Raw genomic sequence first — 14,308 nt, forward strand, 5'->3', positions numbered from 1 at the left:
GGTTTACCGTTATTTATCAATTGTTTTCATTCTCGTGAAGGGCTCGTATTGACAGTGGCGAGTATAATATCCTTGCCGCTAGTAAATTGCTTGTGTTATTTAGCATACTCTTAGCCCTCAGAATTATAGAGGGGATTTCGGAGATTTTTCTTAGTCTATTCTTCATGTGGAGTTTGCACTCGTTAGTTTCGTTGCTTTCTATGAATTTCAGAGCTTATACCTACGTAACTGTAAAACTATTTACCGTTGATGTATATCATTTCGAAAGGATCATCGTTGTAAGATTTTGACGTAGGCCTATAGTCAGTGTCATCTGATCTGATATAGAAATCTTGTCAGTAAACTGTTATCGCGTTTATACCCAAAATGCCGCCTACTTGCTGTCTTCCTTTCATACTGCTCTCAATAGTAATCTTCCTTATATTGCTTGTTTAGTGAAAGAATAAAGTTAGTTAGGCCTGTTGGGCACTGGACGGGGAGTTAATGCTAAGGCAGCTTTTAAATTGGGCGGGAAAACATTTAGGAACATACTATGAGCAAATCCGGGCTGTATTTTATGAAAACCATGTGAATTTCTATGTATAAAGTGTTGCAAAAGATTTGCTAGAAAAGAAATAATTTATTATCAATATTCTTATTCCGTGTGAGACTAGCAAGGCTACGACAGGTTAGTCTAAACAGGCTAAGCATTCAACATTCAGTCTCACGATTTAAACTTTCCCATTGATACTAAAAGGAGCGCTTTCTGGTAACGGTTTTTAAGATACCCTCCGCCTTTTTTCATATTCAGCGTTTAGTTAATAACACGTCCTGAACCCGAATAACCTTCGTCAGGCTTTGACTTTGAATATTGGTTTATTATTTCGTTGCGTACTAGAATGCATCACCCTTCTCTCATAATAAACACCATAATGTACTGTCGGCCAAAAAACTGGTGGCAGAGCTTCATCATTTTTCGTTCATCTGCCTGACGCACGATTCATGCCTTATTTATCTATTTTTCTTTTATAAGATGGAAGAAATCTTATGCAATGATGTTAAAAACAGTCAGTGATATCATTGGATCATCATTTTATGTTATTGTGTAAAACTATTTTCCATATAGCAAAATTGACGTGAACGAAACGAAGTGATAAAAAACGTCATATTACAACCACTGATATACATTACCAAATAGCACTAGTAGTATCGCATAAACATAGTCCTTACATTATCATTTCAATATTAAGTTGAAGGTAGTTTAACGATTCCATTTGTTTTAAATTTTACAGAAAACATTGAAAACTCACAAAATGCTATCAAATTTAAGAATAAGAAAAAAATGATAACCTAACAGTGTGAGCCAATGCGACCTCATTATTGCTTTTGAGGTCGTTATGTGCACGGGAATCTAATGTCTATGTGTCATTTATCGGTCTAAGAAACAATTATTGCACTGCATTAGGTGCGAGTTGGAGAGATATCAAGAAAGGTTAATATACCGGAGAGAATCATACATAAATGAATCAAATTGTTTAGAGAACGACAAAGTTTAGAACATGGGCCTAGAGGTGGAACTCCTCGAAGCACCACAAGAGAGCAAGACAATACGGTAGTGTAAATGTTGCTGAGCAACATTCATTTGCGAATTTTGAATTCTAGCGCCTCGTCACGATATTGCTGAACCAGGAATCATGACTAGCTCTATGCCTATGACTGGTGTCTGATGAATACTTTAGATGGAGAGGAAGAGATTCTTAAGAATACACTTGAAATCTTTGATAGGTCTCTAATGAATAAGTCTAATGAATAAGCAAACTTATCTTTGATGAATGAGAGATTCAGTAAGGCTTACTCTTTTTGTTTTGTTTTTTATCGGTGGCCAGTGAATACCACGGATAGGGAGGGAAACAGTTTCAATGATGCATGCATTTTTTTTCTTCAATTCAAAACCTTTAGAATACATTTTATTGGGAGATACTTTATTAACATCAGCCTAATCCCTCCATCACTCCTATACGCCATCTCCGCTCTCTTCCACATGTCAGGCGACTCGATCCGACTTCTCGCTACGAACTCCATCGCATGAAAGCACCACTAATGATAACGGTTATTTTAAAATTCCCCGTACCGACAACATGTGCATACACTCGTGTTACACCCTGTATGATTGTTGTAGCCGTCAAAGAGCAACCCTTAATTAAAGCAGTAGGTTTTTCTTTAAAAGCATATGAAATAGACTTAAACGAGATCGTCACCTTTCATATTTCTTAACCTTTCAGCTACTTATAATATGCATATGGTAGTAGGTCTAGGTATACATGTGAAACTAATTTTAATTAATTTCTATTTAGAAGAAATGCATAGCTACAGAAAGATCAACCTAAGATAGCTTTAATGAAAGTAAGTCTTTCTTAATTTATTCGTCAGTTTTGACTCCCACAGCTTTCCAACGTGTCCAAATGAAACAGGATAATATGCAAGGAATTCGATAAAAAATAAAAGACTATTATATTCGTTTGTTTTTTTTATGATTGCTTTTTGACTTTGAATAGCTAGGTCTGAGTAAATTATGTTGAGCATTTATGAAAAGGATAAGAAGAAAGGAGAACATGGCTAATAAAACAAGAATAACGGGAATAATCAAATAAAGCAGATTAATATATATATTGTCGATTTAAATATTCATTCATATTACGTATCCGAGAGAGTATACTGCTGAAAATAGACCTAGTCTAATCATGTGTGAAAATCAGAAGTCCAATCTAAATGTGTCATGCAAATTATTTTATTGATCAAAGGACAAAATTAGTTTAATTAAACATCGTTTTCAAAGAATGTTAACGCCTTGATGTATTATTCATCGGCTGTAGGAGACGAAATGACAACACCCCAGTGCAGTACGATACTTGAGTCAAGACTCGAGCGGCAGCGATGCCAACTTCAAAATGCTTAGGTATGCTGTCACGAAGCTAGAGTTGAGAATAAATTAGAAATCTTGGACCCATCGGTATATAATTTCCTTACTTTGCAAAATAATGATCTTTAATATGTTGAATAAGTCTACTCAATTCTAATGTAATTTATTACAAGTATAGCACCTTTGAAAGGAAATGTTATTTATTGTTAAGCAAATAATTTGGCACCTGCATATGGCAATATTTCCATAACGAACAATGAATTAAGAAACTACGCCAATTCTTCGTTGGCCAACAGTACTTAAAGGAAATAAAAAAAATTAGTTTTGCTGGCGTATTTGGAGACGAGTGTTTTTGTACAGTGTGCCGATTTTACCTCCAACCGTAGACTGATGAAAACAGTTAAGCCCAAATGAAAACCTTATGCACTTTTCGATAAACACTCAGTTAGAACCGTTGTTATTTGACATCACCATTTCTAATGAAAAATGCCGAACTTCATTAGTTAATGCTACAAAAAGGTCGAGACTAGTCTTATAATACAAGACTTAAGACTATGAGGTCTTCGTCATTTCTCTCTCTTTCTTTCCTTACCTATATGTCTGTCTATGCATTCATTTGTTATTGTCCCTCGTTTCTCTCTCTCAGCATTTGTTCGTTATGCTATCGTCTGTCCTTCCCACAGCTTTTTTCCTTGCATCCTCCGTCAGCGAGCGAGTGCATCTCAAAGTGTTCCCATAGCCGATTGTCAATGAATGATAATGTTCGTTGCCAGATGAGTTGGAAATAGTTTTGCGTTTTAGTGCATTAGGGAAGCGAATATTCATGTATGGGCGAGGATTGTATGAAAATTCTATCAGAATTCTTATTCACTCAGATTAAAGGGGAAAAAATGAGACATGAAGTCAGAAAAATCGTAGCCGAGGGAATGAACACTTGAACAGCTTCGTACATTTCCGTTGCACAGTGTTATCTTGTTTCTTTTATGTGTGTGTGTGTGTGTGTGTGTGTGTGTGAATGAGCTTTTATCGCTGGTTCTTGTTCAAACGTTGGCTCGGTTAAGTCGTCCGTGTTCAGTTGTGTTGCAAAATCTTAAGTATTTTATATCACGCTCTCTGGCTGTAAGAGTTAAGTCGTCGTGGCGTATGTTAACGGAATACTTGTTGAGGGAGTAAAATTGAGGAGAGGGGGATTTTTCATTTTCATGTGATTGCTCAGATTGCAAGAAGAGAAGGAAAACCAAAGCTTACTAAAGATATCTTGCTTATTATAAAAACTGTTGAGAAAGTATTGCATTATAAACCGACTGATAATTTATTTAATTTTCTAAAAGTTTACGAAAAAGATACTACTAAAAAATTTTGAGCTCATTACGTTTATTTGGTTTTCAGATGTATAATTAATTAACATTTTAACTCAGTTTCTATTATTTTTTTCGAAGTGATTCTCGAACTGTCGACGACATCCGTCTTGTCGTAAGTAATATCATGTTACGAAGCTGTATTAGATTGCCGTTTCAAATTTCACATTCCGAGGATTCCATCTGAGCAGAACCACTTTGGATTTTCATAACCTCGTGAGCTTCCTGCATTCGTGATCTGATGTTCCTATTCTTGGAAGAACTGAACGGACACTCTGGCGGCCGACTACATCCCTTTTGAAATGAGACGTTTCACTTTATGACCTGGAATCAGATTCAGAATGTAGTTAACCTCTCAGAGGGGTTGTTCTTTACAGCGTCCCTTCGGTCCCTAGCTGCAACCCCTATCATTCCTTTTACTGTCCCTCCGTTCATATTGTCTTTCTTCCGTCTTGCTATCCACACTCTCCTAACAATTGATTCATAGTGCAACTGGGCGATGTTTTCCTTCGATTACGCCATTCGCACCTACTGGCTCATAATTTCCTTTCCAGCGCTGAATGACTTCAAAGGTCCCAGTGCTTGGCGTTCACCTTAAACGCTGTATTCCAGTCCAATTCTATTCCAGAATGTGGGGACAATTTGTTCTCGTAGCAGATGTTACTTGGCGTTCTTTTACTTGTGATTCGATGAGTATGTCCGTGCGCAAGGTAGAAAGATACATGTAGCCCGTAAAACAAGTAAAGGCCTAGCTAAAGACCTCATTCAAACAGTTGGTATGCCGTTGATAAAAGCTCGTGCGTGTCTGTGCATATATTAGGTTAAGTTTTGCTTGTGAATATTTGCAGGAGTGTAAACCTTAGGAAAACATCATGCATGTATATATGTGTATGTGCGCACATCGTTGTCCTACTTACGGAAAATACTTGGGAGAGTAACATAAGGTTTTGTCAAGAAAAACAAAATGGGTACAGAAATTAATGACCAAGTGAACTGTGTAATTTTTTTTAAGCTATGAGGACAAATCACAGTTGAATTCTGAAACTGTAATATTGATTACTGTTTGTAGTTACAGGGCTTGGGCCCTTCATGAACGCATAAACTTTTCTTTATTTCTCTTTTGAAAGTATTTTTTTACTACTGTATTTCTTTGTTCGTATTGGGTTATTTGTAGTTAGTAGCTCACGAGGCTTCGATGTAAAGGTAAACAATCTTTTAACACGATTGAAATGATAAAGTGTTTACCTAATAATAATAATAATAATAGCTCAGGATTAATAACGTAACCGTCCTACGCTGTCGCGTTATAGTTTGGTTTACTTGCAGTTTGCTCAAAAAGCTTCATTTTGAAGGTAAACATTCTTTTAATAATAGCGAACTGATGAACCTCGCTTGAAAGGAGGCAAAGTTACCAAACTCCGAATTGTTTGCTAAGAAGTACTTGGTTGAATAATGTCGAAACTTCATCCTTCTATCTACATTCTTCGTCAACCCAAATTCTGCCTCCCGAAACTTTTGCGAGGCACGGGGCTGTGGTGGGGGTGGGGGTTGGGGGAAGGGGGTGGGGGGATGCCGGTGTCTGTTGGAAGTTCTCTTCAGAGTAACTAGAGAAAAAAGAAGATGGAATATTGTGTTAGAAAATATCGGCGCATAAATGTGTCCAGAGATTAGTAGTGTGCCCATCTGTTTATTTATTGTATTTTTATTAATACAGCGTCCCTTCGGCCCCTAGCTGCAGCCCATTTAATTCCGTTTACTGTATCTCCGTTCATATTCTCTTTCTTCCCTCTAACTCTTCCCCCCGCCCCACTCCTTCCAACAGTTGTTTCACAGTGCAACTTTGAGGTTTTCCGTCTGTTTCACCTTTCAAACCTTTTTGCTGTCAATTTCCGTTTCAAGCGCTTCAATGGCGTGGTTGGTATAGTCTTTGCATGCCACCACAGTGGCCGCGAGTTCGATTCTCGGGCATTCCATTGAGGGGTCAGAGATGTGCATTTCTGGCGTAGAAGTTCACTCTCGATGTGGTTCGGAAGTCACGTAAAGCCGTTGGACCCTTTGCTGAATGACTACTGGTTTCTTGCCACGTAAATACACCATACAAACAAACAAATGTCCGTTTCAGCGCTGAACGACTTCATAGGTCCCAGTACTTGGCCTTTGGCTTAAATTCTGTATTCAATCCTGTTCTGTTCACTGTCATTCATGTCGCATAAAGCAGGCATTTTCTTATGAGCTTTTAGAAATCGGAATCACTAAGGATTCAAGAGGAAAACTGTCATTTGTGGGAGCTTTTTGTCCAGTAGGCAGTTTTCCAGTTTAGTTGCAATCGGTATGGTAGTTGAAGATGATAGTTGAAGTCATTCAATTAGAGGCCTGTTGTAGACCCCTGGACCAATCTTTTTAATGCATTTTTTTTTTTACAATTTTAATGGATTTTTAACTTACGGATGGTGGCTACAGGAGCAAATAACGGGAATTATCGCTACATTCATCCTTTCCTTGGTTAATCAACGGTGGGCCTTTGTATATAACAGTTTTACAGCTTATATATATATGTGTGTGTGTGTGTGCGTGTATACAATTATATATATATATATATATATAGTATATATATATATATATATGCATGCATAAACACACAGGCACGCTTTCATACGTGGGTATTCATAAAGGAAAATCCACACATGACGCAGAATTCCATGAAAAAGTATATATGACGAATATTTAGTTTTCTACCAATGATACCATCATCAAACTGATAAAGTTTGCGCATGCTACCGTGGCCAGCAAAAGCGTACTTTTGATGCACCCTATATGTATTTCCAGGTAGTTGATGTTATGGATTTCTCCTTCATACCTAAAAACATACGACCATATAATCAACTGAAGTCACAGGATATGTCAGGCACTTGTGTGTATTTACTGCAAAAGTAATTGGCACTGTCGTTGCCTTATATACATGGCCTGTGGCTTCAGCTGACAATACAATCATGTGCTTATCTAAGATTGTAAGAACGCACACAAATATATATATATATATATATATATATATATATATATATATATATATATATATTATATATATATATATATATATATATATATATATATATATATATATATATATATATATACACACGTGTGTGCGTATGTGTATGCATGATTATGATAACCCTCCCACAATGACACGTTCAATCGGGAAGCCTGAAAAATATACGTGTTTTGCGAGCTATGCAAAACAGCAGCGCAACTTTTATTAACTTTTTATTTTTTTATTTTTTATTTTTGCATTAACATTTTTATTTTGATCCCTTTCTAACGAGTCGGCATCAAAAGCGGCTCTGATAGCACGAATAATAAAAAGGTCGGTTTCTTCTTCACGCGCCTTTGTGACAGGCATTTGTTGACAACGCTCACTTCATGAATTTTTCAAGTGTGGAACTATAGCGCCCGGGGTTTTTTCCTTTGTATATTATCTTAGCCTTCAGTCTTCGTTCGAATTTCGTGATAATGTTACGAATGTTGTGACGAATTTCGTGATAATGTTACGAATGTTGTAGAACGAGTTGAGATCCGACCTCCAGCTTACTCGGGACGTGTGCAAGGTATTCTCCTCATGCTTAATTAAGGTGTAAACATTATATTCCTCAGTTTAAACGTAAAGTAAAACGTGCTAAAATCAACGGTCAAATAGAGCCCTGTTTCATCAACGAAAATTAAAATGAGCTTGCTACATTTGATAAGAAATAATTGTTCTGTACTGTTTAACACGCACATTATTTATTTTCATTCTAATAGATCAATCATAAATATACCTATCCTAAAATTCCTGTATCTTCAACTCGGCGCAAAACACCTTTTTTCAGACCCTTTTTGGGCTCTTCCATAGAGCTCTCCTAACCCTCTTCCTACAAGAAAAACAAGAACAAAGTAGTTTGTAGGTTTACTCCTTGGGTAAGCGAAAATATGTGGCCAGAACATTTTCTTTTAGAATTTTCTCAACGTGTTTTTGTGGCAATCATACAAGCATGAAAAGGATCTTATTGTCTTTTTTTCCAATAATTTTGATCACATATTCTATTGAATTTCTAGTATTAATATAAATTGACAATTATAGAACTGTATCCCTGGTTAATGACCACCATTGTCCATTAACTGCCAAGTATGTCATTCACTGCAGAGACTAGCAAAGAAGCATTAGATTTTTCTGGAAATGTGTTTAATTCGGCCAAATCCCCGCTCTTTGGACATACACACCGCACACAGGTGGTCAGTCTAGATTATGTCCGCCTTATGCCAGGACGTTCTCTTGACACGGGATAATGTCTTAGCCAAGTATCGTCAGGTGCTTTTTTTTGTTTTGTTTTGTTTTGTTTTTACAATGTCGCGCTAGGAAGTCCTTTATTTTTCTATGATTATACAGACGAATTCCAAAGAATTTGGACCTACGGTGAATCGATATGATATGATAGCTTGGAAAAAGAACAATACGCCTCTCAGTGTTTTGGGTGGACGGACTTCTCGATGGACTTCTCGATGGACTTCCCGATGGACTTCAAGGTGAATGGACGACAATCAATATGTACAGAGAAGTAGCACAACTGTCTTGCCATTTCACTTTACTTAATCCTCGGCAGTCTCTTCTGTGTAGGGGAGCTCTTCAGGAACGAACTTATTTGGAATCTTACTGTAATGGGCATTATGTCTGTCCGTCCGTCTGTCATTCAATCACAGCCAAACGGCTGCTCCGATGGGCATGAAACTTAGGGTTATAGTGGGGACTACTATGATGGTTTATAATGCGGTTTCATCCTACCTCCCCCAACTCCGAAGGGGGTGGGGGTGAGAAGGGATTCCGTGCAACGGAGCTGGTTCTGCCCGTGAAACGGGGGGGCTGGTTCGGCCCGTAGAATTAGTACTTTACGTTTTTTATCATACATAATTTCTGTATACATATGTTTGCTAGTAATGATAATTGGAATGGGTTTTAAATTTACTAATGTAAGGATACATCTTTCGGCCAAATTTACTATTATTATTATTATTATTATTATTATTATTATTATTATTATATTATTATTATTATTATTATTATTATTATTATTATTGAGTAAACTATAATAGTAATATTAATAGGAAGGGGCAAATTTACTATTTTTGTTATCAATATTATTATTATTGAGTAGACACAACAATATTGATAGTGATAATAATAATAATAATAATAATAATAATAATAATAATAATAATAATAATAATAATAATAATAATAATAATAATGGCGAAACAAATACACATTTATTTAAATGTACATATATTTAAATTTAAAAACAGCAAGCTATCCTTGCTGTTTTTAAATTTAAACTATATGTACATTTACATAACTGTGGATTTGTTTCTCCATTTGAAGACTCGTGCTACTATGAGGATTTTTTAATAATAATAATAACAACAACAGATAAGAGATTTCTATGAACAGTCTGCTATAGTGGAGTTGGTCTGAGAACAGGCCTACTTTCGACGTCGAATCACTTCGTGACATTTTCCTCTTCTGAAATATTGAATACCTGTACGTTGCGTAGCCCGGCTGATACCGATCGCCTGCCAACGATTTTTAACGTGGGTGAAGTCGTAGAGCTTCATATTTTATTTATTTTCGCTTACTCTGGGAGTAAGCCTACAAACTACATTGTTGTTGTTGTTGTGTGTGGGAGGGGGTCGGAGATAGGAAAGGCTAAAAAGGTCGGAATAAGGTGTTTCACGTTGAGTTAAAGACAAGAATTTTAGGATAGGATAATTATGATTGATTTATTAGAATGGAAATATAAAAAAAATAAATAATGTGCATTTTAAACAGTACGGAAACATTATTTCTAATAAAATATAACATTTATTTAAATTTTCTTTGGTGAAACAAGGATCTATTTGACGTAGATTTTAGCTGTTTTTAATTTACGTTAAGAATACAATGTATACAATTTATGCGTGAGGGGAAAATCATACACACGCGTTCCGAGTAAGCTGGAGGTTGGATCACGCCCGAAAAGAAAGTGGATCAATACATAGAAAACGTTATCAAACCAGAATCAGGAAGGTGGTCAGAACGACCGGAACCCATTATTAAATCGAAGAGGCCTGATAATCAACAATAAAAAAAAATTTGTAACTTCCCAACGTCAATTTTAAATAGTAAACATTTTATTATTTCGTCCTTAGGCAACAGACTCTTATATAAAAATCTTGATAATCATACAATCAACAAAATAGAGTCCATTATCAGTAGACACTTCATCAAAACCGTATGAAACTTCATTTTGTCCATCGCAAACAGACCGATTATCAACACCTTTTATCATCACGCGATCAATAGAAAATCAATGTTCGGAATATATATTCAGTATCACTATGCCCTCTGTCACCCTAGGTATCAACTGAAAGTTCGGTATCAGGCAGATAAAAATCCATTCATAACAGACCCTGTATTTAGCTAAACCTCGTGACAGACTCAATAGAGAATCGGGAGCTATCGGAAAGATATGAATTCATGATCTACTATAGAATCCTACTCAAAATGTTCATCATCTCAAAATCAGTGGCAGATTAATTATCAGAATGATGTAAAGCTGTTGTCAATAGCCCCTTTATCAAAACCTTTATCACCCCATGATCAATTGCCAATAGCCCCTTTATCAAAACCTTTATCACCCCATGATCGATTGCCAATAGGCCCTTTATCGAAACCTTTATCACCCAAGGGTCAATGATAAATTAATAAACACAATGACGCATTCCCAGTAGATCCCTTTCAAAGACTTTCGTCCCAAAGACAATGGTCAATAAATGATGGGAATGATAACAATCCATTATTATCTGATAAGCCCCTTAGAAAGTTTTATGACTCCAAACTCAGTGATAAATTCAATGTAGAATCGATAAGATTCCGCAATCAGATCGAAGATGACAGCGGTCTCTCGCCTTTGCCTGTCAACACCAAGTGCCCGTTAGTATTGGATGTCAATCAGCCACACGTCACACTTCAGGAGGAACATTTAAGTCCTGTATGAGTCCCAGGGCGTCGAATGTAGAGTTGCCTTTTCGGCACCTCACGTGGTGCACTGTAGGCATTCCTTAAAGATGGTTGCAGCGCCCCGTCGTCCCTTGCTACAGACACTTTTATACTCTCTTTCTTCCATCAGACTTTCCAACCTCTAAGAATTGTTTCATAGTGCGACTGCGAGATTTTCATCCTGTGTTGCACCTTTCAGACCTTACTGTCGGTTTCAGTTTCAGCCTTAAATGACCTCATAGGTCTCCCAGGGCTTGGACTTTGTCCCAAATTCTCTATTCCTTCGTTTCTGCCTTTAATTCGAAGATCGGTGTCGAATGGAGAATGAGAGCTTATTGGAGATTAGTCCTTATCACTTAGTTTCTTTCTCTCTCACGGCATTTGTCGTACTATCCCTTTTTCAGCTATGTCATTGCAGTACTTTTTTTTTCCCTCGTAGAATGTGGAATAAGTTATTAGGTATGCCAGCGGTATCGGACTGGTAGTTTTTGTAGCCACTAAGGTATTGGCAATTGACAAATAAGATTCTCTCTCTCTCTCTCTCTCTCTCTCTCTCTCTCTCTCTCTCTCTCTCTCTCTCTCTCTCTCTCTCTCCTCTATACAGGGTGCCCATAATGTCCCAGTACCATTACAAGTATTTATTGCTTAGAATGGTACTGGGACTTTATGGACAACCTGTATATGTTTGTATATGTGTATATATATATATATATATTATATATATATATATATATATATATATATATATATACATATATACATATATATATATATATATATATATATATATATATATATATATATGTATATATATATTATATATATCGGAGGATGTTGAATGCTGAGAGGTTCTTCCCCTTTATCGTTGTATCGAAACCAAATAGGCCAAGGTTCTATTCCTAGACGAATCACTTGTCACATATAATTCTCACCGGGCTTGAATTTTTCCCAAGGAATTTTTCTCAAGGTAAAGTAAATTCGGTATTAAACTATATTTGTAGCTTAACATATGCATTTAAAAAGCTTTGTAATCAATTCGCGCATGTATAAGTAAAATTTCATGTACTTATATCTCTATGTGTTTATATATGTATATGCATAGGTGGGGTTTGGTTGGAAATACAGGGTAACGTGAACACAATAATGAAACACAGAAAATGGTACATTTTGTCAAGATACACAAAACGTCATTCCGATCAGCTGTCCAACGGCATTGAGCTATACTGAATATCAACTTAAAAAACATGAAACGAAAAAAAAAAGCTCCGTCTTCCATTTACACAGTAACTCAGAAGTTAATAGGTAATTGCCCCAAAGGAGAAATTATCACGCAAAGTCTTCCATGTGAAGCAAAAAAATAGTAAAAAAGTAGTTTTTTTTTATACAAATTCCAGGTCAAAACGTATCATCAACCGTTAGTATTTCATTGCGTAGTTTCAGTAGCGGTATTTTAAGAGAAAACAATAAATTAGTTTTTTTTATCGTTACTTGAAGAAGCTGAAGAGATAGAAAATATGCGTTGTTTTCATGACAGAGAGAGAGAGAGAGAGAGAGAGAAGAGAGAGAGAGAAAACTTTCAAGTAGAATTACTGTTATTCACAGGTTCTTCCCTTCGGCCTCTACTATTCACATCAGCCGTGCGTCTGATGCCTAGGCCTGTCCCCTACGACGCTCCTGATTGGCTGTTGATAAGCCAATTACGGGGCTGGACACACAGTCTCGCTCGAGAGTTCGCATAGTAGGATCTATGTTCCACCTCTCCCGAGGGATACTTTTGAAAGACGTATCCCTCAAGAGAGGTGGAACATACATCCTGCCTACGCGAACTCTCTCGAGAGACTGAGAGTTTCCAGCGCTGTGATTGGCTTATCAACAGCCAATCAGGAGCGTCGTAAGGGACTGACCTAGACAACAGATGTACGGTTGATGTGAATCTACTATAGCTTTTACTTTTACCTCCATTCATATCCTCTTTCCTCCATCTGACTCTCCACCGTCTCTTAACAATTGTTTCGCAGTGCAACTGCTTTGAGGTTTTCCTCCTGCTGCACCTCATAAACCTCCTGACTGTCAATTACAGTTTCAGCGCCGAATGACCTCATGGGTCTCAACCCTTGGGCTTTGGCCGAGGTTCTGCGTTCCAATTCAGGGAACCTACGCACTTAGAACAAAAAGGGTTCTCATTGTTCCGGAACGAGGCTGTGGGCGGAGAGGAACGCCTCCTAAAAATAAGCCCGAAATCATGGGGTTGTAGGTGAACTCAAAGTCTTTATTTCAATTAGGCGATCAATTGCCGTTTAGCTGGTGACGTCAGTTCTCAATTAGCTAATTAAATTTAATCGCCTGAAACGCCCACAAACATTTTATGTTGGCGATGAAGCCGATTTGGTCCATTTCCACTCACATAAATCTCTTGTTTGCGATAAGAGAGATGATAATATATAATATATATATATATATATATATATATATATATATACAAATAGATAGATATGTCTACTATTTTCTCAATTAACGTTTTTCCTTAAATGCCGCGAAAACGTTTAGATTTTCTTATGCTTTCTGGTAAAATGTTCAGTAGTACTTCGGCCACTCTTCACAACAGCTCCCTTCGCAAAGTATATATATTCCAACCAGTGGTGCGACTGCGAACATAGAGTATTGATCAAATTAACGCCCCCAGCCATAAGAGTACAAATTTGGTGTGGTTTTGAGGTTTACGGCAGAACTAGGTTTTTTTTTTTACCTGTATAAATTTTTATTTCGCTGATATTGTGACCATGATGGCATCATTGAATATTAAATTACTATTTTTTTTTGTTCCAGTGAGTGAATGAGTTGGTCACTTCGTTTGTCGAGAATATATATATATATATATATATATATATATATATATATATATATATATATATATATATATATATATATATATATATATATATATATTATATATATATATATATATATATATATAAAATGAAAGGA

The 14,308-nt window shown here is 36.5% G+C and overlaps 1 protein-coding gene and 1 long non-coding RNA gene across 3 annotated transcripts in view; one reads left to right on the forward strand and one right to left on the reverse strand.

Annotated features, from left to right (window-relative positions):
• The window catches only part of LOC135197071 (alpha-1,6-mannosyl-glycoprotein 2-beta-N-acetylglucosaminyltransferase-like), a 139,317-nt gene that overhangs the window by 70,332 nt on the left and 54,677 nt on the right, over positions 1–14,308 (reverse strand). The window lies entirely within an intron of this gene.
• LOC135197075 (uncharacterized) overlaps positions 1–14,308 on the forward strand; it is a 243,925-nt gene that overhangs the window by 1,036 nt on the left and 228,581 nt on the right. The gene's annotated exons all lie outside the window — the stretch shown is intronic.

This window comes from Macrobrachium nipponense, chromosome 18 (assembly GCF_015104395.2).
Source record: "Macrobrachium nipponense isolate FS-2020 chromosome 18, ASM1510439v2, whole genome shotgun sequence".
Taxonomy (NCBI): Eukaryota; Metazoa; Arthropoda; class Malacostraca; order Decapoda; family Palaemonidae; genus Macrobrachium; species Macrobrachium nipponense.